At 32.8% G+C, this 24,838-nt stretch overlaps 1 protein-coding gene across 3 annotated transcripts in view; it reads right to left on the bottom strand.

Annotated features, from left to right (window-relative positions):
* Positions 1–24,838, bottom strand: part of cv-2 (crosveinless 2-secreting protein) — a 393,914-nt gene that overhangs the window by 239,477 nt on the left and 129,599 nt on the right. Inside the window, exon 1 of one of the 3 annotated variants that reach the window (XM_073988358.1) lies at positions 1,640–2,663. The exons of the other annotated variants lie outside the window; for them this stretch is intronic. The gene's annotated coding sequence lies outside the window, so the exon portion shown is untranslated. Of the gene's footprint in view, positions 1–1,639; positions 2,664–24,838 lie in introns of those variants that run through there. 3 annotated transcript variants of the gene reach the window in all.

Genomic DNA, 24,838 nt, shown 5'->3' with positions numbered 1-24,838 from the left:
AGGAAGGACTAAATAGAAGACTCCCTACAAGATTTATCTCAGTATGATACCTGGAAAGGACAATATGATATGTCATCGTTGGACCAAATTGATTGCTTTTTTCGAGAGTTATGGTTCACACAATTTCAATTTTTGTGTGGCATGTACCCAAAGGAGTGGATTTTGAAATTTGTTTGTGAAGTAAGGGAAGGAGTTGACTGATATAGTCTATATTATTTAAGATAAAAAAATTACGACGTTCAAAGAAGTATGGTCTAAATCGGTTACTCCCTTTCCAGAGATATCGTGAGCGCCACTTTAGAGAAGGAGTTGGCCGATATGGACACAATATTACGAATGACAAAGTTTGGAACAAATCGATTAATCGACTCAAAATTGTCCGAAACGGATCTCGTAAAAAATTACTTGATTTTAAAGACAATTATTTCGATAAGGCAATATGCATTATGTCGTCAGGCTCAAAGAATAAAAATCACGGTCTATTCGTTAACCATTCACGGTGCTCTTGAACCAACTCTAAATGAGAGAAGCTTGCACCTGGGAAGTTTTTGCGGATTCTGAAACTACAATGTTCATAGATGAGAAAAATCCAAAAACAAGAAAAAATTGCTGGAAGGATTTTTAAATAAATCGCGGTCAAAGTTCACATTTTTAGGGTTTCTAGGTTTTCACGATTTTGCTGGTGAATCGCAAGGCATATCAAAATGGAACTAAAGAAAATGCAGTAAAAATCCTCTACAAGATTGTCCTTTAAAATATTTTTGTAGGTTTTACCATTTTTGAGATATAGAAGTTCAAATTGGGACAATTCAGTGACTGTGTCGTCTCCTTATAAAATTTTTTTCATGACTGTTATTTCCCAAATAAACTTAGATATCCCAAAAATGGTACAACCTAAGAAAAAATTACGAAACCCAATCTTGTAGAGAATTTTCACAGCTATACGATTTTCTCTAATCCCATTTCGATAAGACCGTTTTTAAGCAAATCGTGAAAACCTAACAAAAAAACCTAAAAATGTGACCTGAACTTCTATATCTCAAAAAATGGAAAAACCTAGGAACAAATCATAATAGTCAATCCTCTAGAAAATTTTCACAGCTACAACATTTTTTTGTATCCCCTTTCAATTGGACTTGCGGTTTCCAAGCAAAATCGCAAAAACCTAAAATAAAGCTAAAAATGTGAATTTTGACAGCGTTTTATTTAAAAACCCTCCAGCGATTTTTTCTTGTTTTCGGATTTTTCTCATCTTTGAACATTGTAGTTTCAGAATCCGCAAAACTTGCCATAAAAGAGCTTACTTTCATTTAATGTTGTTTCAAGAGCACCTTTCATTTGTATTCAGCACTTAATTAACGAATTGACAAACTCTTTAAAGGACAAATTTAAAACTTAAATTTTAGAATGGAATCATCCTACTCCAATAATTGTCTAAATTTCTTCGAATTACTTGGGCCATAGATGATGCTACATCCAAAACATAAATACTAACCTAGTTTTAGTTGAAATCATACAATCCTTTCAAACATATCGTAATATGAATTTGCGGTTATTAACGAAATAAATGAAATTGTTTTCATATTTTTGTGAAATAATTCTTTTTATTAGTTTTTTTAAACAAACATTTCTCACTCACATTATTTTTCCAAGAAATAATATTTAAATTTTTATTCATTTATTTGTTATATGAAATTTTATATCTGTATATCTTGTTATCACTTTTATACGTTGTCGGTGCTACGTTTACAGCAAAACAACGAAAAAAACACAATTTTCAAAAAACAATTACAATCATTGGATGATTCACTGAACTTGAATTTCGTTTGTTGTTGATTTTATTTTTCAATTTCACAACATTTGATTTTTTGGTGATTTTATTTCTTTCTTAAGTAAAAAACACTTTCTGTGCATCTTTTGAGATTTGTGATTTGTTAAAGCGACGGCATTTTGTTGTCGCGTCTCATCTACTTTTTCAAATACTGTTGGCGGCGAGATTATTGATTGATCCGTCGTTAACAATGATGAATATTTTGGGTGTCATTTTTTTCCGATAGGGGGTTGTTTCTTTGTTTTTTTTTCGGTGTGAAATGATAAGAAATTATTTTTACTTGGGGATTTTGATTTTTTTTTGTTCCGAACTATTTAGGAGAAGCAAGCGATTTGTTTCAAAGCATTTGGAATGATTTTTTGGTTATTGATGCACTTGTTAAATTGAAACCACTTTAACTTTTGTGGAAATCAATATTTGTTTTCCAAAATTACATGGCTTTTTTTTTAATTTAAACTATTTATTAAAACCGATATTCCCGAAAGAAACAAATTATTATTATTTTTTTTAATTATATGTTATCATTTATTTAATATACAATGTATATTTTGTATTGACATTTTATTTGTATGTCGTAAATTTAATTAAAACATTTCCTTGTAAAGATATCATGCTTTTTGTTCCCAGTATTTCATACGCAGATTCTATGGGAGGAACTTTACATTTATTCAACTATTTTTATATATTTGAAAAATTTGCGTGGAATCTCCTTCCTTTAACCGTTATTTTTTGTAATTTTTCCGTTTCTGTTGTTACAAATTAGCCACCGTATTTCGTTACGTTAACGATGCGCGCTCCGCCGTGTTACGTTGTCGCCTTGGTGTTTTGTATTGATTTCGTGTTTGGTAGCTCGCAGGGTTGGTTGTCTGGTTGGTCGGTTGGTTGTTTGGCTGGCTGGCATAATGTAGTAGTCGACGGCAGCAACGACAACGTTTTGGATGGTAATCGTTTTTATTTTTCGTATTTCATCTCAGAGCTATTAAGCAGTGTTGTCAAACAGTTTGAAGTTAAAAATCGCTATTATTAATTATGGGAAATCCTCGACCATTTTATACCTTCCACCATGAAGTTTTCTAAACTAAAAATGCAGTCGAGCGCTATATTTATATCTGGCTATATCCTATGTCCACAATTCGTCGGTGTCATGCTTAAGTGTTCCATACGCCATTTGCCTGATTCGAGAAAAACTCAAGTTAATGTTTAAGGCCATACAGGATAAAAATGGTGCAATAATCCAATACTTTAAGAGCTCAGTTCTACTTAACTAAACTCACAGAATATATCAGTAGTTTATTGATAATCTATAATAATCTGGAAGTTATGGCCAATTTGTATAATTGCAAAAAGTTGCTGAATTGTTCCATGGAATCTTTTTTCATGTATTTGGCATTTTGTGTCACATGGAACACGTTTTGTCACATCTCAATCTTGTAGAGAATTTTCATAACTACAACATTTTCTTTAGTCCCATTTTGATAGGACTTGCGGTTTCTAAGCAAAATCGTGAAAACCTAAACAACCCCTAAAAATGTCAACTTATATCGCGATTTATTTAAAAAGCGCTCCGGCGATTTTTTTTTTGTTTTTTTTTTATTTTTCTCATCTATGAACATTGTAGTTTCAGAATCCGCAAAAACTTCCAAGGTGTAAGCACCTTCCATTTAAAATTGTTCCAAGAGCACCGTGTGGGATTAAGCCAGACTATTTTGAAAAATCAAAATTTTAACAGCTATCCCAATAAAAAAAACGCCACCAATGTTCTATTTGGATTTAGAAACTATTATTCTTCAGTTTTTAAACCAAGTCCTTTAAAACAATTTGTTCCATACGCCACATTATACGTAACTTGGCAAAAATGGGAAATTTTTTGTTCCAAACGCCATCATTTTTGGTGCGGAACAATTCGTGTTTGTCCCTTTTTGATCCATACGCCAAACGGCATGGATATGGAACTAAAATGTTCAAAGTTGTTTTGTTCCATACGCCAGGCTTTATGGATATGGAACAAAACGACAAGATTTTTTGGGTCACAAAGCGGAATATCTTAGAAAATATAAGAGATAGAGAAAAACCGACCAAAAAATCGGAAAGAGTATGGTTCAAAACCGTATACGGTACCTTTATTTCAAAATGTCAAAATGGCGTATGGAACACTTAAACATAGCACCGACGAATTATAGGTGGAGAAGTTTTTAGACCACTTTGGTCACAATATGTAACTAATAAGTTGAAAATACCTTAAATTGGGCGGTACTGTTATATGGGCGATAAATACGGTGACCAACCGTAATTTATTATAGAGTACAGCACTCTATTTTAGGCTTATATTTTGGGAATTGTTTTACGTATACATGTGAATACTAGGGTTATGACTTTTCGAAAATGTTTCTCAAAAATGATTTCCATTAGCAAGGATAAATAAACTTTTGCTTATTAATCACTAAAATAACATTTATTCCATTGAAATATAAAAAAGTTCAAGCACAAATCGATTTAAAAAAATAATTTTTTTTGAATAATGTATGAAAGTAAAAAAAAAAATCAAAAATTATATTTTGTTGCACGTATGAACAAACTTAACTTAATTGAAGGTCATGCACAAGCCACTTTGAAAAAAAATTTATAAAAACAATTAAAAAATTTTATCTCTCAAAAAAGCGTTTACGACATTTTTATTATTCTCAGAATTAAAGAAAATTAATGAGAAACAAATGTTATGTCAGTTTGGTTATCTCATGAGACTCAAAAGTTTATTTTCAATTATTATATATCTACTTACAGTGACTTGGAAAAAATCCGCACAATTCTGATAAATTCAAATTTTAAAACCATTTTGTGCTTGGGGTTTTTTCTCCGAATCACCTTATAATTAAGATTTTATGTAATCTTATGTAGAAACTCATGACGATATGATACAAGGTTATGAGATTTTAAAAATGACATAACCCTAGTGAATACATACATACGTTTTCCAGATCAGGCAGAAATTAAACAAAATATTGTTCTGGTTTAAATGAAATCAATGATTTTTCTGCTGACTTTAAAACAGGACATGTTTTTAATAACTGAGCACCAAGAAAGCGATTTTCAAGATTTTTTACAAGACTTCTTTCTACTTTTTTAGAAGATTATTTTTCCATCAGAAAGATCCACCTTGAGCTTATTTCATCATATTTTTTGTTGGGTCATTAGGAGCCTTAAAATCTTTTACGGAAACAGAAATAAAAAATATGCATTTAAAAAACGGTGAATTGTCAAAGTAAAAATTTCTATTTTTATGGAAAAATGGATAGATTTTCGCTATAAATTAGTCAAAAAATAAAAACAAGTCTCTCGCTTAAGAGTAAGATTTTTATACTAATAAAAAACCCATAAAAACATACGAAGATCACATCATATTTTGCGAGCTACAGTGCAGACCGCTTTCAAACACGCATTTGAAGTTTTTTCATTTATAGGTAAGTAGTGAATTATGTTAGGAAATTCGAATGAATATTACAATAAAAGACCCATAAAGAATACGGTAAAAACTTCAAGAAATTTCCCATGTACTACTAACCTGCGCGTTGAAATTATTTGATTTTTTTGTTAAAGTATTACAAAATCCGGCCTGCAACTGTTCATCATTTCGTATATTTACTCTATTTTCATCCAAAAATATTGGTCACCGTAGCGATATACGAAAACGTGGGTCTATGTCCACAACTTTGGTGTATATATTTTTAACCAAATTACAGTCAATTTAGCCTGAAATTGTGTGGTACCGTTATAAGAGAGAGAGAGATGGGGCTTTGGCATTGAAAATGCCCCCTCGGTGTTGTGAGGCTTTTAGCAACATTATCTCGCCGAAATAGCTGAAATTTGGAATTTAGTCTTCTTTCTGGCTACAAAATTTTCCTGTCATAAATTTGTTAGTATAGGTCCAGGTTTTGATATAACCTCTAAGGTATCGTTCTGCCGTCCCACATCCGATATGTCTTAAGAGCCTTCTTTACCGAAGGCGAAACATGTCATGTCACATAGTGGTGGGTGTGTGGGTTCTTTTTCAGATGTACAGTGAATGTAAAAAATATTCGGTTTTCTATTTTACCAATAACAATACCTCAGTATTTTAGAAGTCCATACCCAATAACCCACAAACCAAATACTTAAAAAAAATTTGGTCCTGTGACAATTAAAAAATGTATGTAACATGGATCCATGGCAACCCTGTTAACCCTGTTTTCTATGCGTCAAAAATATTCGGTTTTTGTAACTTTTGTTAAGGCCCCCACTCATTAGTCAATCTGACTGCCAGCATTTATGGTAGTATACCATACCATTGCTACCGCAAACGATTCGATTTCGAATGTTTTTCGATGGCTTTGCGGATATTTTGTTCGAAAACGACACACGAGAACGAATTGAAAACGATTCATTCGTCGCTCAGTTTGTGGCAGGAAAACCTTCGAATTCGAATATCGTTTATAATATTATTAGCGAAGGAAAGATGATAGTTTTTACGATAGGGGCGAAAATCATTTTTTGTGGAGTTTCTTGATGTTTCTGTATGTACCCTTTCCGTTTTGATTTCTTTATGTTTGCGACTCGATATGTAACTGTTGATAAACATTGTTGTCTTGTGTTTGGCAACCTACCCATATGTTGTCTTTATCAACACTTATTGTCTATATTATACGTAGCATTTATATCGAAATTATTTGAAAAAAGCAAATGGGAATTTTTTACAAACAATATAATTTTTTTTTGTGGAACAAAAAAAATTTCAAAATAAAAAATGTTTCTCGAAACAATTTTTCTTGTGAAGAAAAAACATTCGCCAAATGTTCGAAAACGATATCGTTTTTAAACTTTTAACGAACAAAAGAACAACGTGCTTGTGTACACCCGAAAAACATTTGCCAATTCTTCGAATGTGATATCGTTTTCGAAAGTTGTGCCGAACATTCGACCCCCCATACCAAGTGCGGATATTATTCGAATGTCCGACACAACTTTCGAAAACGATATCACTGTGGAAGGATTGGCAAATGTTTTTCGGGTGTACACAAGCACGTTGTTCTTTTGTTCGTCAAAAGTTTAAAAACGATATCATTTTCGAACATTTTGCGAATGATTTTCTTCACAAGAAAAATTGTTTCGAGAAACATTTTTTACTTCGGAAATTTTTTACGTTTTAAAAAATTATTTTATGTAGTTCGTGAAAAATTCCCATTTGCTTTTTTCAAATATTTTCGATATAAATGCTACTTATAATATTAACAAGAAGTGATGATAAACACAACATATAGCTTGGTTACAAATACAAGACAACAATGTTTACCCCCCATACCAAGTGCGGATATTATTCGAATGTCAGGCACAACTTTCGAAAACGATATCACTGTCGAAGGATTGGCAAATGTTTTTCGGGTGTACACAAGCACGTTGTTCTTTTGTTCGTCAAAAGTTTAAAAACGATATCGTTTTCGAACATTTGGCGAATGTTTTTTCTTCACAAGAAAAATTGTTTCGAGAAACATTTTTTATTTTGAAAAATTTTTTTGTTTCAAAAAAAATTTTATATTTTTTGTAAAAAATTCCCATTTGCTTTTTTCAAATAATTTCGATATAAATGCTACGTATAATATAGACAATAAGTGTTGATAAAGACAACATATGGGTAGGTTGCCAAACACAAGACAACAATGTTTATCAACAGTTACATATCGAGTCGCAAACATAAAGAAATAAAAACGAAAAAGGTACATAACAGAAACATCAAGAAACTCCACAAAAAATGTTTTTCGCCACTATCGTAAAAACTATCATCTTTCATTCGTTAATAATATTATTAACGATATTCGAATTCGAAGGTTTTCCTGCCACAAACTGAGCGACGAATGAATCGTTTTCAATTCGTTCTCGTGTGTCGTTTTCGAACAAAATATACGCAAAACTATCGAAAAACATTCGAAAACGAATCGTTTGCGATAGCAATGGTATGGGGGGTATAAACTGTTACACGCATTGAATCGCAAACATTACAAAGAAGAAAAGGTACATAACAGGAAAATCAAGAGACGTCAGATAAAGTTAAAAATGTCATAAAATCGAAACTCCGCCAAAAATGCTTTTTCGGCACTATCGTAAAAACTATCATCTTTCATTCGCTAATAATATTATTAACGACATTCGAATTCGAAGGTTTTCCTGCCACAAACTGAGCGACGAATGAATCGTTTTTAATTCGTTCACGAGTGTCGTTTTCGAACAAAATATCCGCAAAACTATCGAAAAACATTCGAAAACGGATCGTTTGCGATAGCAATGGTATGGGGGGGGAATAATATCCGCAATTGGTATGAGGGGATGTGTAAATTTTCGAAAATTTGAGAATGTATGTGTGAGTTTTTCAAGACTGAACCCAGCCAGCATTTTTTGAAAATTTTAATCAAATTCGAGTCTTTTTTGATCCGACTGCACGATTAAAAAGCTGGAATATGAGCTAATTTTCTGATCATAAATGACTCCTTTGTCGGGAGGAAAACGTAACCTCAGGCGACTCTTCTAAACAAATCACAAATGAGTCTTACTCTGCATTAGTTTCGAGTCATTTTTGCCATTTTCATGAGTCTTTAGCGATTCATTTATGAGTATTTTTATTAGACGAAATAAATTAAAAAAATCTTTTTATTCTTTTTTGTTCCTTTCCTTTGTTTTATTGTCTTTTCTGCTTTGTTATGTCTTTTAATTATCCTTTATGTTGCGCGGTGGTTAGTATACTGCCTCTTCATTTCTCTTGGCAAAACTTGGACATGTGTTGTGTTTGTCTATACACTTAATATTATACGTTACATTTATATCAAAGTTTAAAGGCCCCCACTCATTAGTCAGTCTGACTGCCAGCATTTATGGTAGTATGTGTAAATTTTGGAAATTTTGAGAATGTATGTGTGAGTTTTCCAAGACTGATGAAAATCAAAATAGTTTTGATTTCAAAATGAACCCCCATCAGTCTGGGTGAATTGTGTTTATTTTCAAATTGTCAATAAATAATTTTGAAAAACAGAAAATAATGTTGGTGTTGGAACACAAAAAACTTAGAATTCATTCATTTTTGGAGGAGAAATTCAAGATTTTTAGACTTGACTGATGGTTCGTGCTACACACTTGTCAGTCACACATACAGAAAGGGTTCATCGGACTGACGGCACAGACTGATAAATGAGTGGGGGCCTTTAAATATTTTGGCAAAAAATAGTTCATTATCGAACCTTTTCTGCAACATTAGAATACATTTTAATAACTGTGAACAGAATCTTTGTTCCTGTGTGCAGAAATATTGCATTTTATAGCAAATTATTAGAATTTAGCGCTAAGGAAAAACGCTATCCTAGAAAAGAGAAAATTGGTTATATTTCATTAAGAAAAACGTGATTAGATAGACTTCGTGAAACGCATAAGCCAGCCAAAGCCAAGGACTGGGAGGAAAGATAGAGGAAACTTCTGAAAAATTACAACAAACCTCCCTTCATTTTCTTTAAATTGGTCACCTAGTCCTAAATGACTTTCACAAAAGTTCGGAAAATTTGTGCGCATGATAACTCTTGAAGGAAGTAACCGATTTGGTCCATAGATGAGGTTCCAATATGGACTCAATCGGTCCACTCTTTCAGGTACCTCCCACACAAAATTTCGGAAAAGTTCAGCTTAGGATCTGCTCTCGAATCGCTTTGATTTTTGTTGTAGCAACCTGTATTCACCGCCCCTCATACGACTGTATAAGTTTAATCAGGGGCAAGTCCATACTTCATGAGAAAATAGCATGAAAGTTAAAAAAACCCCTATGAGACCGTGTATAGTGGTTGGAGCGCAAGATAACTCTCGAAAGGATCTTCCGATTTGGTCCAAAATGTGGCCTTCGTAATATTTTGTGCAAACTTAGTTTAAGTTCGAATATAAGCCATATCGGTCACTCCCCAGTCGGTCGATAGTCATTACGTGACCCTTAACAAAGTAATGTAAACAAGTTTCTTTTCGAATTACATGTAATGTAAAAAGTAATGGGTTACTTCTTAAAAAATGTACAAGGTAAACCTACTTAATTTACTCCTCACTAAATAATGGGGACGGTGGCACAGTGTGTGTGTCCGACTATAAATCCTAGGGTTGTGTGTTCAACGCTCACGCCGACACGCGATTTTTTGACAAAAACAAAAACTTTTTGTTCAACTCGGGCAGGGAGCGAAATTAAATAAAGTAAAATAAAAGTAAGAAGCGTGTTGAAATTAAAAACAAATTCTCCACATCATCTGTTCTAAAAATATAATTTTTTCACCTTACTTTTCAACTTCTATTGGCCACAAAATAACTAGTTATTCTAGTGGTCATAAAATAACTAGGAAATGAGTGCGACATGCCCTTGTAAAAAATAGGTCCACTCCTTCCGGTACCTCCCCCACAAAAGTTCGAAAATATTTGATAAAATGGTACACGCGATTTCTCATAGATGTAGCAACCGTTTTGGTCCAAACTTTGGATCTCTAAATATTGTCGAAACTTAGTTTATATTCAAATTTGGGCCCTATCTATCCAATCAAACATTTTTGTGTGGTTTGAGGATCCTTTGGACAATTTACCGAAGATTTTCCTAGTGACCCTGTTTACAGCGATATTATGTTTATCGTAAGCTAGTGTGATAAAAAGCCCTATCTATCGATATCCCCGCAAATTTTTGAGCTTTAATCCTATTCATACTTTTGTCGGTTTATACGTCCAAAATTTTGAAACATGTTCAATCCACACAGGCTGAGGGTATATCTATGTCGGCAAAGCCGACTGATACTTTTTTACTTGTTTGATTAAAAATATGTGAGAAACAGTGTTACTCCATTATCCGATCATAACGGATAATCGAAGTTCCACTGTATTATGGTGAATTTGTCAATATTTTGTCAAAAATATTTACTTTTAGGCCCATACCTACATACGTATATACGGACGTATACCCAGGGCGTGCGTAGTGAAAAAAGTAGAACATATGTATTCTTATGAGAACTACCGAAATACGTCGAGCGTATACTTTTTGTAAGTTGAAAAAGTTTAACTTTGACAGAACGTTATTGTTTGTGTGTGTGTGTTTTGTATTTTAAAAACTAAAGCCAACAAAACATGAAAAACAATTCATTGGCAAGGAAAATTATTTGTTTCACGAATGAAAACACTTAAGTAAGTTTCGGTCGCGGATTTTGTATTTTAAATGTGATTTGGGACTCAACGTATTTGGGTAATACGGACGCTCAGAGAGCGTCGTTTTGGTAGGGTGGTGAAATATTTGTGTACGTCCCGACGTTATTTAGGTTTAGCAGTTACATTCTTTAATAAAAGTCTTATGCCAGACGATGAAAATGTTCATTAACATGAAAATGGGTGTATAGCTACGATGTGTGAAGGGGGTGAAACTGTGTACACAAGGTTCTGTAATCTGAAATTATTCTTTGTGTTTAAATTCGTGACTCTCATTGCAGAGCAATGAAAATATCAAAATTTTCATATAATTTCATATAGGTGTGTGGACATCAATGAAAATTTAAAAGAGAATAACAAAGAATTTTCTAATGAAAATTGTCAACACATCGTTAATCAGCAACTACTGACTTACTACAGACATACTAGTTCCAATGTCACTAGTGACTTTCGAATGAGACACAAAGTCTATAGGAAATTACATGAGTTGTCTAAAATTTGTCAGTAGTATTGTTGACAATGTCAGTAATAAGTCAGTATAGATTCACTTGACATTTTCTACAGGGTATGTATTTAAAAACATATTTTAAAAGGTACTTCCTTCCTATGACAAACCAAGTGTAAAAATAATGACTTTTACGGCCAATTTGTTAGTAGTTATACTGCCAAAATATACTGAATAAAGCCATTACTTGGTAATGACATTTTGCTGGGGTTTGTTAGTAAACATTAATCAAAAAAATTATTAAAAAATGTGGCTAGAATTTTGATGATTTTTTTTATCCGCTGAGGAAAGTGTGATGTTGACTGGTGTGGGATTCTTACTCAGACATTCAGCGTGCAAAACGGGAATTCTAACCATTGAATAAATATGGCAACCACAAATAGTGCGAAGTACAAAAATCAAAAATATGCTAAGCCGCCTTGTTGTGATTTTTTTATTTATATTTATAAAATTTTTATTTATAAAATTAAAAATAACAAATATAAATCCCCAAAAAAACGCTCAATTGACACCACCGCTCTTAACAAAGGTTGGGGGAAATGGATTTATCGTTGTATTTGTGTGTATTATATTTGGCCTCTCTTTCTCTGTGTCATTATGACATAGAGAATTATTTTGTATGTGTGCACAGTTTTTGTTATGATCATCTCAAACATAAATTTTAAACAAAAACAATATTTGAAGCATCTTCTTCTGGTTTATAGTCTCTATTTGTGTTAAGAGCGCGCGCGCCGCTACCAATCTGTCTATCGTTTCTTGTTTGCCATTAATCGGCCATAAACAAGTCTGTGACGTTTTCCTCCAATCCACAAAGTCAAGTGCTTCTTTGCTATTCTGTGTGTCTTAAAATTAATTGCTCAGTCGCGCGCAGCAGCAGAGCAGGAATAGAATTGATGCTGTCTGAGTCGTCTGGTGGCATCAATGCGTTGCGTCGCTGCCAACAATAACGTATGTTGTTGCTGCATTTCACGCATACCTTTCTTTTTTTTATTATAACAACGATTAAGATTTCTTCGTGTGGCTTTCCTTGTTGGTTAGTTATTTTTCATTTCGTAAAAAGTGTAAGCACACACAGTCGCACACGCCGCTCATCTTGTTTGGCTGCTACTGCCATTTAGCCAAACACCTGTTGCTGCGAAGAGTTATTTTGGTGTTCCCAATGCGGCTCTTTCTGCTCTTTCTTTAACTACCTGTCTGTATGGCCAGATAGGAGAGTGCTCCTCTGAGTGTTAGCGCCACAATATCTTATGGATTTAATAGCCATTAGTGGTAGTTAGTTGTTGTTTATGTTTTGTAGGGGGATTTTTATATTTCTTTCGCTTCACGAAAATATATGTGTACGACGATCTGTTTGTTTGTTTGTAATTCCGGTACCTGCTTATGTTAATCCCTTGACTTTGACTCGTGATTACCTTTGTAATTACAAATAAAACAAACAAATTATGTATAAACATTTAAAGCTGTGGAAGTATATTTGACTGAGGCTTAATTCCAACCTCATCCTGTGCGTAATCACACAAATCGTATTAATTTTCCTACAACTTCTACACTGTTGTAGATACAATTTCATGACAGAATCCCTTTTCTACATTTACGCATTTTTGAGATTTGTTCTACAGACCCTAATTTGAAATTTCCCAGACGACCATGACCCCAAAAGTGTTCTACAGTATCACTACTGGCACACTTTTAATGCCTCTGACATATTGCTTGCTTCATAGTTATGATCTAATACCACTGCCGTCGTTATACTACCCAGCAAACCAAATGTCGGATATCCGACACATCTGAACAATTTCGGAAGCAAAATCGTTCAGATTTCGTTACGATTTCTATAAAATTTTTCGTAGGGGAATTCGTTCAGATTTCGTTGCGATTACCAAAGTCCAATGTTTTTCTTCCGATTTCAGTACGAATTCGGAGAGAAATGTCGGCAACAAATTTCTCTTCTCACAACAAACACCTTTTGTATGTATCTAACAACAAGAGGTTGGTTTCATTTTAGTTTGTTGTCGAAAAAACAAAGTGGTTGCTTATAAAATTCGCATATACAATTTTTAAATATAATTGCAATATATAATAATTCAAGCTAGTGCTAACAGACTCTACATTTTCACAAATTGTTCTACTACAACTACAAAATTATAGGCACAATGAAAATAATTAGAACCGTTAGAAATTACAACCTTCTAATTAAAAAAACAAGTAAAAAACCAAATATTGGACCGAATCGGCTGATCCGATCGATGTGCTTCATTCAGCCACTTTAAATGGTTCCATATGGGTTTATAACTTTAGGTATATTTTCTCAGGACGAATGGATTTGCGCCATAAAAAACTTGTACCCTCGCAATGGCAGCTGCGAATACAATTTATTACAACAAAGATCGAAGTGATTCGAGAGAAGGCCGTAAACTGATTTTTTTATTTATTTATTTATTTATTTATTTATTTATTTATTTATTTATTTATTTATTTATTTATTTATTTATTTATTTATTTATTTATTTATTTATTTATTTATTTATTTATTTATTTATTTATTTATTTATTTATTTATTTATTTATTTATTTATTTATTTATTTTTTTTTTATTTATTTATTTATTTATTTATTTATTTATTTATTTATTTATTTATTTATTTATTTATTTATGTACGTATTTATTTATTTATTTATTTATTTACGTATTTATTTATTTATTTATTTATTTATTTATTTATTTATTTATTTATTTATTTATTTATTTATTTATTTATTTATTTATTTATTTATTTATTTATTTATTTATTTATTTATTTATTTATTTATTTATTTATTTATTTATTTATTTATTTATTTATTTATTTATTTATTTATTTATTTATTTATTTATTTATTTATTTAATTAATTATTTATTTATTTATTTATTTATTTATTTATTTATTTATTTATTTATTTATTTATTTATTTATTTATTTATTTATTTATTTATTTATTTATTTATTTATTTATTTATTTATTTATGTACGTATTTATTTATTTATTTATTTACGTATTTATTTATTTATTTATTTATTTATTTATTTATTTATTTATTTATTTATTTATTTATTTATTTATTTATTTATTTATTTATTTATTTATTTATTTATTTATTTATTTATTTATTTATTTATTTATTTATTTATTTATTTATTTATTTATTTATTTATTTATTTATTTATTTATTTATTTATTTATTTATTTATTTATTTATTTATTTATTTATTTATTTATTTATTTATTTATTTATTTATTTATTTATTTATTTATTTATTTATTTATTTATTTATTTATTTATTTATTTATTTATTTATTTATTTATTTATTTATTTATTTATTTATTTATTTATTTATTTATTTATTTATTTATTTATTTATTTATTTATTTATTTATTTATTTATTTATTTATTTATTTATTTATTTATTTATTTATTTATTTATTTATTTATTTATTTATTTATTTATTTATTTATTTATTTATTTATTTATTTATTTATTTATTTATTTATTTATTTATTTATTTATTTATTTATTTATTTATTTATTTATTTATTTATTTATTTATTTATTTATTTATTTATTTATTTATTTATTTATTTATTTATTTATTTATTTATTTATTTATTTATTTATTTATTTATTTATTTATTTATTTATTTATTTATTTATTTATTTATTTATTTATTTATTTATTTATTTATTTATTTATTTATTTATTTATTTATTTATTTATTTATTTATTTATTTATTTATTTATTTATTTATTTATTTATTTATTTATTTATTTATTTATTTATTTATTTATTTATTTATTTATTTATTTATTTATTTATTTATTTATTTATTTATTTATTTATTTATTTATTTATTTATTTATTTATTTATTTATTTATTTATTTATTTATTTATACGTTGCGATAGAAACCTATTGGCCAATTGGCATCGCAACACAGCGGGACGTACCCGAAGGAGTTGACATATGCAGTCCATATTCGAACCTGATCTATGCCTTGTAGAAATATTACGATGTTCAACGTACGGGCCAAATCGGATACTCTCCTCCTGAGTTATCGTGCGCACATGTTTTCCGAATATTTTTGAACTTTTGTGGGGGAGGTACCGGAAGGAGTGGACCGATATAACTTATTTTCGAACCTTAACTAAGTTTGGACAAAATATTACGAAGGCCAAATTTTGGTCCGAATCGACAAATCCGTTCGAGAGTTATCTTGCGCTCCAACCATTACACACGGTATCAAAGGGATTTTTTGCAACTTTCAGGTTATTTTCTCAGGAAGCTGAAACTTGTACTGCTGTATGGGGCCCGTGAATACAAGTTGCTACAACAAAAATCAAAACTATTCGAGAGAAGGTCCTAAAGTGAACTTTTCCGAAATTTTGTGAGGGAGGTACCCGAAGGCGTGGACCGATTGAGTCCATATTGGAACCTCATGTAAGTTTCGTAGAAATTTCACGATGTGCAAAGTATGGACCAAATCGGTTACTCCCTTCAAGAGTTATCGTGCGCATACATTTTCTGAACATTTCCGAACTTTTGTGGGGGAGGTACCAGAAGGAGTGGACCGATATAACCACCTTCGAACTTAAACTAAATTTATACAAAATATTATGAAAGCCAAATTTTGGACCAAATCGGTTGATCCATTCAAGAGTTATTGTGCGCTCCAACCAGCCAGACAGACGGACGGACATGGCTAAATATACTCCAAATTGTCTGAAACACATTTCGTCCAAACATACTTGGGGTCTAAAACCATTATTTCGATGAGGCACATTTTGCCCGTATGAAAGTGTATATACCCTCGTTAGCATAAATGCTGAGGGTATAAAAATTCCGAGAATCGTGAGATACCTATGTTGACGATTTTTGGTGGAGAATTTTCATGGCTACTGAGATCCTCAAATATTTAATTTCAGCTAGTTCGGTTCAAAAGTGTATCTAAAATTCTCAAAATACCGAAAATCGGGAGGTACCGTTGTTCCAAGATATAGACCTATCTTGACGATTTTTGGTGGAGAAGTTTCATGGCTACTGAGAAACTCAAATGTCAAACTACAGCTAGTTCGGTTAAAGATTGTAGCTAAAATTCTCAAAATACCGAAAATCGTGAGGTACCGTTATGTGGGGCCTATATGAAAACATGGACCATTTTGATAGGACTTGCAATTTCCCAGCAAAATCGTGAAAACCTAACAAAACCGCGATTTATTTAAAAAGCCCGGCGGCAATTTTTTATTTTGTTTTTTTTTTTTTATTTTTCTCATCCATGAACATTGTAGTTTCAGAATCTGCATAAACTTCCCAGGTGTAAGCACCTTCCATTTAAAGTTGGTTCAAGAGCACTGTGACATTATACCTAAATCGTTCAGAAATCGTTACGAAGACTCGGAAGGTACCTCCGATTTTCATACGACATTATTCCGAAATCATTAAGAAATCTGTACGAAAATTCGGAACAAAAATTTGCTTTCAACTTACAACTTACCGTCCGAATTTCGTACCGATTTCGGTACCATTGGGTTGCTGGGTAGTCTATTATTAGTCCCAATTTACATTAGGCGAGTTTACTTGCGGCAATTTTCAGTTTGTGGGTGAGAGAGGGTGTTGAGAGGCAAAGGGTTACCATATACCTCACCTCTCTCTTCATCAAACTGACAATTGCCGCAAGTAAACTCGCCTAATGTAAATTGGGACTTATTGTTCATTTTTTTATTGCTTTTTAAATGAAATGACAGACAATTTCAAATGTTTTATTACACATTCTTTCCTGCAATTCGTATTTTATCCTTCGTTTTTATTTACCATCTTTTTTATTTTCTGACATGCTTGGATAGTTTTTTATAGCACAAAATCGAAGAATTTACCTTTTTTTAATTCAATGCATTTTGTTTAGATGCTTGGCATTGGGTTTAAAGTAGATTTGCACAGACTCGGCTAAAAAATGTATTATTTGTAGTTTTATGTAAATTAAATATTGGAATTTAATAAAACTCCTGGCTGCCATATTTTCGGCGGCAAGGTCTTAGAAAGTGTTTCTTAGTTTTTCTAACCGTTTAAAAGGAAACCAAAAAAAAAAACAAAGTTCGAAATAACAAAAACAGCAGCTTCCTATTTCGGTCAGAAACACATTTTCCTAAATAAACGTCAACAACACATGGGTGAAACAGCAAAATCGGATGAAGTAGTACTTGGTAAGCACGCTTTATATGGAGACGTGGAGCATACAATTTGACGACAAACACCTTAAGAGCTTTGAATATCCTCAAAAATGTACATATAGAAAGTAAAGTTACTGCACTCAAATTAAAAGATGGGAAAGTTCAAACAAACGCAGAAGGACTCCAGAATGTGTTATACGTTTTCAGGCTGTGCGGATCAATTATGATGATTGTTGCAGATGCAACAAGCATGAATACCTGCTAAATGGCAGATGTTGTAGTTTGACAGCATTATAAGTTCAGCATCCTGTGCTGGATTGCGTTCTTCGTGTTGTCATGGAAGAAGATCTGCATCGGTCGACTTAATCACTAAACAGGGCCTAGTACAGGATCTGACGAGCTATTATGCTCAATTTAAAGCAGCCATCACCAATGATAAATTTTGTTAAATCAATTTGTGAATAGGCTAAGTTCCTAAATATATATTTATGAACATGCCAATAAATATGAAAAAAACACGTAAAAAAATATCAGTCGGCTTTGCCGACCCAGCCTATGTGAATTGAAACTTTTATCTACGGACAGATCGAATACCGGCTACAAAACTAAAATTATTTACCCCCAAAATTTAGGTATTGAGGAGGGTTTCAGTATTTTGCGGCCCAATTGACCTTGCCGACAAAACTTTGAAACAGGATTAATGCTCAAAAGAGTTGCAGAGGAGATACTTGAAGGAATTGATCGACATAGTCCATTTTGGAAATGGATCTAATTTTGGGAGTCATTTATTTTCGATATATGGATATCGCGTCCATTAGTCATTTCAGTTGGACACCGTATAACATAGAGGTTTTGTAACGCTATGTCAGGAAGCATGGACTTGCCCACGAAAAACACAATATCGCTGTAAAAGATGACCATCGGTATAATGAGCATCGGTATAAATTTCCAAAGGATCTTCGAACAGACCCAAAACTGCGCTTAAACAAAAATGTTGAACGTTTGTGGGGGAGGTACCCAATGGAGGATACCGATATGGACCATTTTCGAAGGTTAACTAAATTTGGACAAAATATTAGGAACTTAAACTAAGTTTATACATAATATTACCAAGGCCGAATTTTGGAATTTTGGACTGCAGACACTACATACGGTGCCATTGCGGGTTTTTACAACTTACGGGCTATTTTCTCAGGAAATACAGACTAAAAGAACTTGTACCGTCGTAATAAAGGCAGCGAATACATGTTGTTACAACATAAGTCAAAACGATTCGAGAGCAGGTTTTAAACTGAACTTATCCGAAATGTTGAGTGGTAGGTAGTGAACCAATAGAGTACGTATTGGAGCCTCATTCATGTCTGCTAGAAATTTCACGATGTGTAAAGTATGGACCAAATCGGTTACTCCCTTCGAGAGTTACTTTTCCGAACATGTTTGAACTTTTGTGGGGGAGGTAGGTGAAAGAGTGGACCGATATGGCTCATCTTCGAACTTAAACTATATTCGTACATAATATTACGAAGGCCAACTTTTGGACCAAATCGGTTGATAAGTTCGAGAGTTATAGTACACTGCAGCCACTATACATGGTGCCATTGGGGTTTTGTAAAAATTTCGGGCTATTCTCATAGAAAATATGGACTTGCCCCTAAAAGACCTTGTACCGTCATAATAGTTGCAGCGAATACATGTTGTTAGAACAAAAATCAAAACGATTCGAGGGCAATTCTTAAACTGAACTTATCCGAAATTTTTTGTGGTAGGTACCCATAGGAGTAGACCAATAGCGTCCATATTGTAACCTCATCTATGTCTGCTAGAAGTTTCACGTTGTGTAAAGTATGGACCAAATCGGTTGCTCCCTCAAGAGGTATGGTTTGAACTCCGTTCTCGGAGACCTCATCCCGTCCATGATAACAGAGAATGCCAGCTGCCAAGACAAACGCAAGTGATTTAGTGCAGGTAAAATTCGGAGAGACAGCCGCCTCTCTTCGTATTGCGTCGGAATTAACAGCACGATACTCAACACCTTCCTTGCATGTGTGCTCGGGCCACACATAGACTGCCTCTTTTTAACAGCCCAGTAAAACCTACTCACCTGTCTCCCGACTCTTTATGGACGCAAACAGTCCAGGCTGCCGAATATGGACACAGAGGAACGAAACCCAGATAACTGAAATTATATTCACACACAGAAAAATATGTGTTAGAAATATGTTTGCATCCAAACAAATATATGTTTGGGACTGGTTGCAAACAAATATATGTTTGGAACATTTTGTAGCAAGCATATTTCTTATGTTAGAACATATTTATTTTTTTGGGTGGGGAGAGGATGTTTGTGAAAGAGCGTAACAACAGGGCTCTGGCTTATTTTAAAATAAAGAGCTGCAGAGATTGGTCGGTAAAGGTCTGCGTTTTCAAGGTCTTAAGCCTATTATCTTACCGAAATGGCTAAATTAAATTAAAATATAGTGTTCGTTTTGGATATAAACAAACCCCGCAGAGAATCGTCAGTATTGGTCTACATTTCGATAATGCCTCTATAGAATGGTACCTCCCGATATTCTTAAGGTTTTGGACACATTTGTCGGTACAGGTCTACGTGTTTATATAGCCCTTAACCGTACGATTTTCGGCACATGCAATGTTTTAGCCGTATTATCTTACCGAAATGGTTCAAATTTGGTATTTAGTCTTCGTTGGGCCCACAGGTGAAATGGCTGAAATCCTAGATAATACAATTCATGGAGGAGGGTATAAAAGTATGGCCCGGATGAACATAGTTCCGTTTACTTGTTCCATATGAAAACATTAAATTGCAACTAAAAAGTAGTACCTATATAATAATAGTTTTGGTGGAAACTTTTGTAATTCGTGAAATATTTAATTTTTATACCCTACTATGTGGGGAGGGTATTATAAGTTGGTTTTGGCCAAAAAGTTTGTAACACATCGAAATAATGGTCGTAGACCTATTCTTAACTTAGGTTGAAACTAAGGTATGGTGTATTGTAACTCTCGAACATTTGTACTATACCATAACTTTTGAACACATTTCGGTAAAATAAACTGTTTTAGCCCGATTTACCGAGGGATTTTTTAAAATACAGTATAGTCTCGATAATCCGGACACTCGGTAATCCGAACAACGCGATAATCCGGACACTAGAATTTTTTACATTGTATACTCTGTAATCCGGACATCACATATTTTTCTTATCTCGATAATCCGGACATCAATATTTTTTCTATCCTGAACTTTAGATTCTTATTTATTTCAATGACGTTTTCGTTCTTTGTAATAGCAATTTGGTGTATTAATAAGAAAAATTAAGTTTTTCAAAGTTTTGGGTCCATATTTCAATATGGAATTAACTACCTGAATCTGTCGAACGGTTTTTCTACCATTCAACCATTAATGGCTAGTTATGAAAAGCAGCAGTATGTAAAAATTAGTGTTGGGTAACCCAGTTCCCTGAAAAATCTATGTTGGGAGCATGTAATGCATTCCAAGGATATTTTATCTATAAATATTTAAAACATTTAAAGCGTTGGGATTAATGCGTTATTTTTATTCGAATTTAAAGCTAAACAAGGACACAAGTAGAGACTTTGTTAACATTTCATTAAATTATTTAAAAAAATCGTATGGCTCTTTTTGTATTCCTTTTTTATATGCGAAATCACAGGTAACTACGGATGGTTGCATTGTCTTCTAGTATTTGAAATGTTAACATTCGTAGGATACAACATTTGATATGATATGAATCATTTGCTGATGTTAATAGAAATGCCTAAAAAATATTCACCATAATAGATGAGTGCATTTGAATTCTGAAGTTGGATCGCGAGTCGTGAGAGGCTCATGTTCCATGAACACGCATGAACACTGTAAACCAATATAAGTAACCGGGCTACGAAGTATATATGTTTAAAAAAACTATGAATACACCAATTGTAAAGAAGTTTTAGGCGACAAAAATACTCAGGAAATCTCAGCTAAATTACGCCGGGGGATTATAAGAAGCTTGGTAGCCAGGAAAGTTGTTCCCAGTCTTAAAAATACAAAACAATGTAGAACTTAATGCTCAAAGAAGAAGTTAAAGAATACACTTCCGAGTTGAGGTTTCTACTGAATGATCTTTTAATATATCCACTGTATGTACCTCAAACTGATGCTGCCATTTTGAAGACTGAAAAATTGGGTTTTCTGAATTTTTGCCCTAATCAGGACGCAGCCGAATTTTTCTAAAGGCTTTTTATGTGGTTGTAGTACTCGTGATTTCCCATTTTTTTAGTGTATAACTTGTGCGTGTAACCTTCATAGGATCGCGGCAATCTGCGCTCCAAGTCGAAATTTTTGTGCGTAAATTTTTCTAAAAAACTTGTTTTTCGGATTCAAAATTTGCAAATGTCATTCGATATCCTTGAAACCCGCGTAAATTTATTTTTTTTGCGTCCCTCAAATTTCGAAATATCGCTTATTAAAACGCATTTTGGATATGTCAGTTCTACTTAGATAAATAGAGCGGTACGCCTGCTTCAAATATGCGAAAAAAAAATATTTAAAAACTTTCGGGAATCCGCAGATGAATAGATATGGATCGCACTGAAACGACATAGAATGATGTATTTTTTTTATGGAGATCATTTAAATCGGAATATCTACACGATTGAACGAAATTTTGAAGAAATAGTCGAAGAACTCAAATATTTTTTTCCTATAAAACCATAAAAAAAATAATATTAGAATATTATTATTTTATTTTATTATTCTTTTATTATTTTTATTTTTTCTTCATAATGTCTTGGTATTTTCGCATATAACAAGAATATTAAAGCTTCAACCTTCACCACTTAGGCATCATTTTATTTCTCACAGTGTATGGATGCTGTTGTAATTTTTTCCGTTGAGACTTTTTATAATTATTTTGCCATCATCGCAAAGAGTACACATTTTGTAAACGGTAATAGGATATGATAGCTTATTATTTTAAGGCTCGACTTTTTCAGATTTTATTGTAATTAATAAAATTAAAATATCTTTAGCGCACAACGGTCAAAGTTAGTTACAAAAACAGATTTGGAATGACGATTTTTATACCCTCAGCATTTATGCTAACGAGGCTAATCGAAATAATGGTTTTAGACCCCAAGTATGTTTGGGCGACATGTGTTTCAGACAATTTGGAGTTGATTTAGCAATGTCCGTCCGTCTGTCTGGCTGGCTGGAGCGCACGATAACTCTCGAACGGATCAACCGATTCGGTCCAAAATTTGGCTTTCGTAATATTTTGCCCAAACTTAGTTTACGTTCGAAGATGGGTTATATCGGTACACTCCTTCCGGTACCTCCCCCACAAAAGTTCGGAAATGTTCGGAAAATGTGTGTGCACGATAACTCTTGAATGGAGTAACCGTTTTGGTCAATACTTTGTACATCGTGAAATTTCTACCAGACTTAGATGGGGTCCCAATATGGACTCAAACGTTCCACTCCTTCGGGTACCTCGCACACAAAATTTCGGATAAGTTCAGATTAGTACCTGCTCTCGAATCGCTTTGATTTTTGTTACAACAACTTGTATTCACTGCCCCCCATACGACGGCACAAGTTTCATCAGGGCCAAGTCCATACTTCCTCAGCAAATAGCCTGAATGGTGCAAAAACCTCCTATGACACCGTGTGTAGGTTGGAGCGCAAGATAAATCTCGAACTGATCTGCCAATTCGGTCCAAAATTTAGCTTTCGTAATATCTTGCCCAAACCTAGTTTAAGTTCGAAGATAAACCGTATCGGTCCACTCCTTCAGGTACCTCCCCCACAAAAGTTCAAAAATGTTAAGAAAATTTGTGGCACGATAACTCTTGGTCCAACATTTGGTCTTAGTCATATTTTATGAAAACTTCGTTTCATGGGGCAATACCGGTCCACAAGTTCCGGTACTTCTCCCCAATATGTAAAAAATTTCACTAAAATGCTTGGACGATATTACTTGAATGGGGCAACCGATTTGGTCCAAACTTTGGTTCTCCTAATATTTGTCAAAATTTAGTTTAACTTTAATGCCCATATCGGTCCTCCTTAAGGGTACCTCCCCCACAAAAGTTCAACATTTGTGTCTTAGTGCAGGTAATTCCTAATCCACATTTGGCCGGCAAGTTCAAATGTTCAAATAGGGCCACAAAATTCTGAAGAGACCTTAAATACATTCGATCTGTTGGTAGATGAAAGTTTCACTTCACATTGGCTGAGGGTATATCTCTGTCGGCAAAGCCGACGAACACTTTTTTACTTGTTTTTCTTAATCTATGTACCAAAATTAATTGATGTAGTGCCAAAAATTATTTTGATTTTTTTTTTGAAATAGAAAAGACAATTTTACACTTTTTTCGTGATGTACCAAAATGAATGTCTCGAAGGCTGAGTCCATCTGGCTATGTGTGTACGTCCGTCCATCTTAAACATCCCTAGTTAAGATTCGACCCTGCAGGTCGCATTATTGATCGGATCCTCACCAAATTTTGAGTGTTGATGAGGGTCGCGGAGGCGAAGAAGCCTATTGATTTTGGTGATGGTCGGATAATATTCAGGGGTCGAAATGGGCAAAAAACATATTTTGAGAAAAAGTCTACGTCTTATTGCAAAGCGAATATCTTTGCTTCTATAAAGAGTATACCAAAAAGCAAGCATATCACCTTTACAACGATGTAAAATAGGTTGTCGTATGTGGTCATACAACGGAGATATCGCAATGGTCGCTAATCCAACCCAACTTTTCATTTTTGCGATTTTAATTGTAATGACGAACACCACAGCTTTGGTTGGGGACCTTCCAAAAGCAAAGCCTGTCTATGAAAGTAGAAAATCCAACCTTTACAATGATGCAAAGTAAGTTGGCGTACGTAGTCAAATAGCTGTAATGCATCCCATTTTTCCATTTTTTTTGTAAGCACGCTACAGTTCGCAATTTTGATCGGACCGGCATTACATTTTGGTGATAAATGGAGTCCCAGAGAGGAAGAAGAAGCCTATTGGATTTGATGGTGGTCGGATAATCT

Source organism: Musca autumnalis, unplaced genomic scaffold (genome assembly GCF_047663935.1).
Source record: "Musca autumnalis isolate F117 unplaced genomic scaffold, ASM4766393v1 scaffold_5, whole genome shotgun sequence".
Classification (NCBI taxonomy): Eukaryota; Metazoa; Arthropoda; class Insecta; order Diptera; family Muscidae; genus Musca; species Musca autumnalis.
The sequence above is the reverse complement of the archived record's forward strand: the minus strand, read 5'-3'. Positions and strand labels throughout refer to the sequence as shown.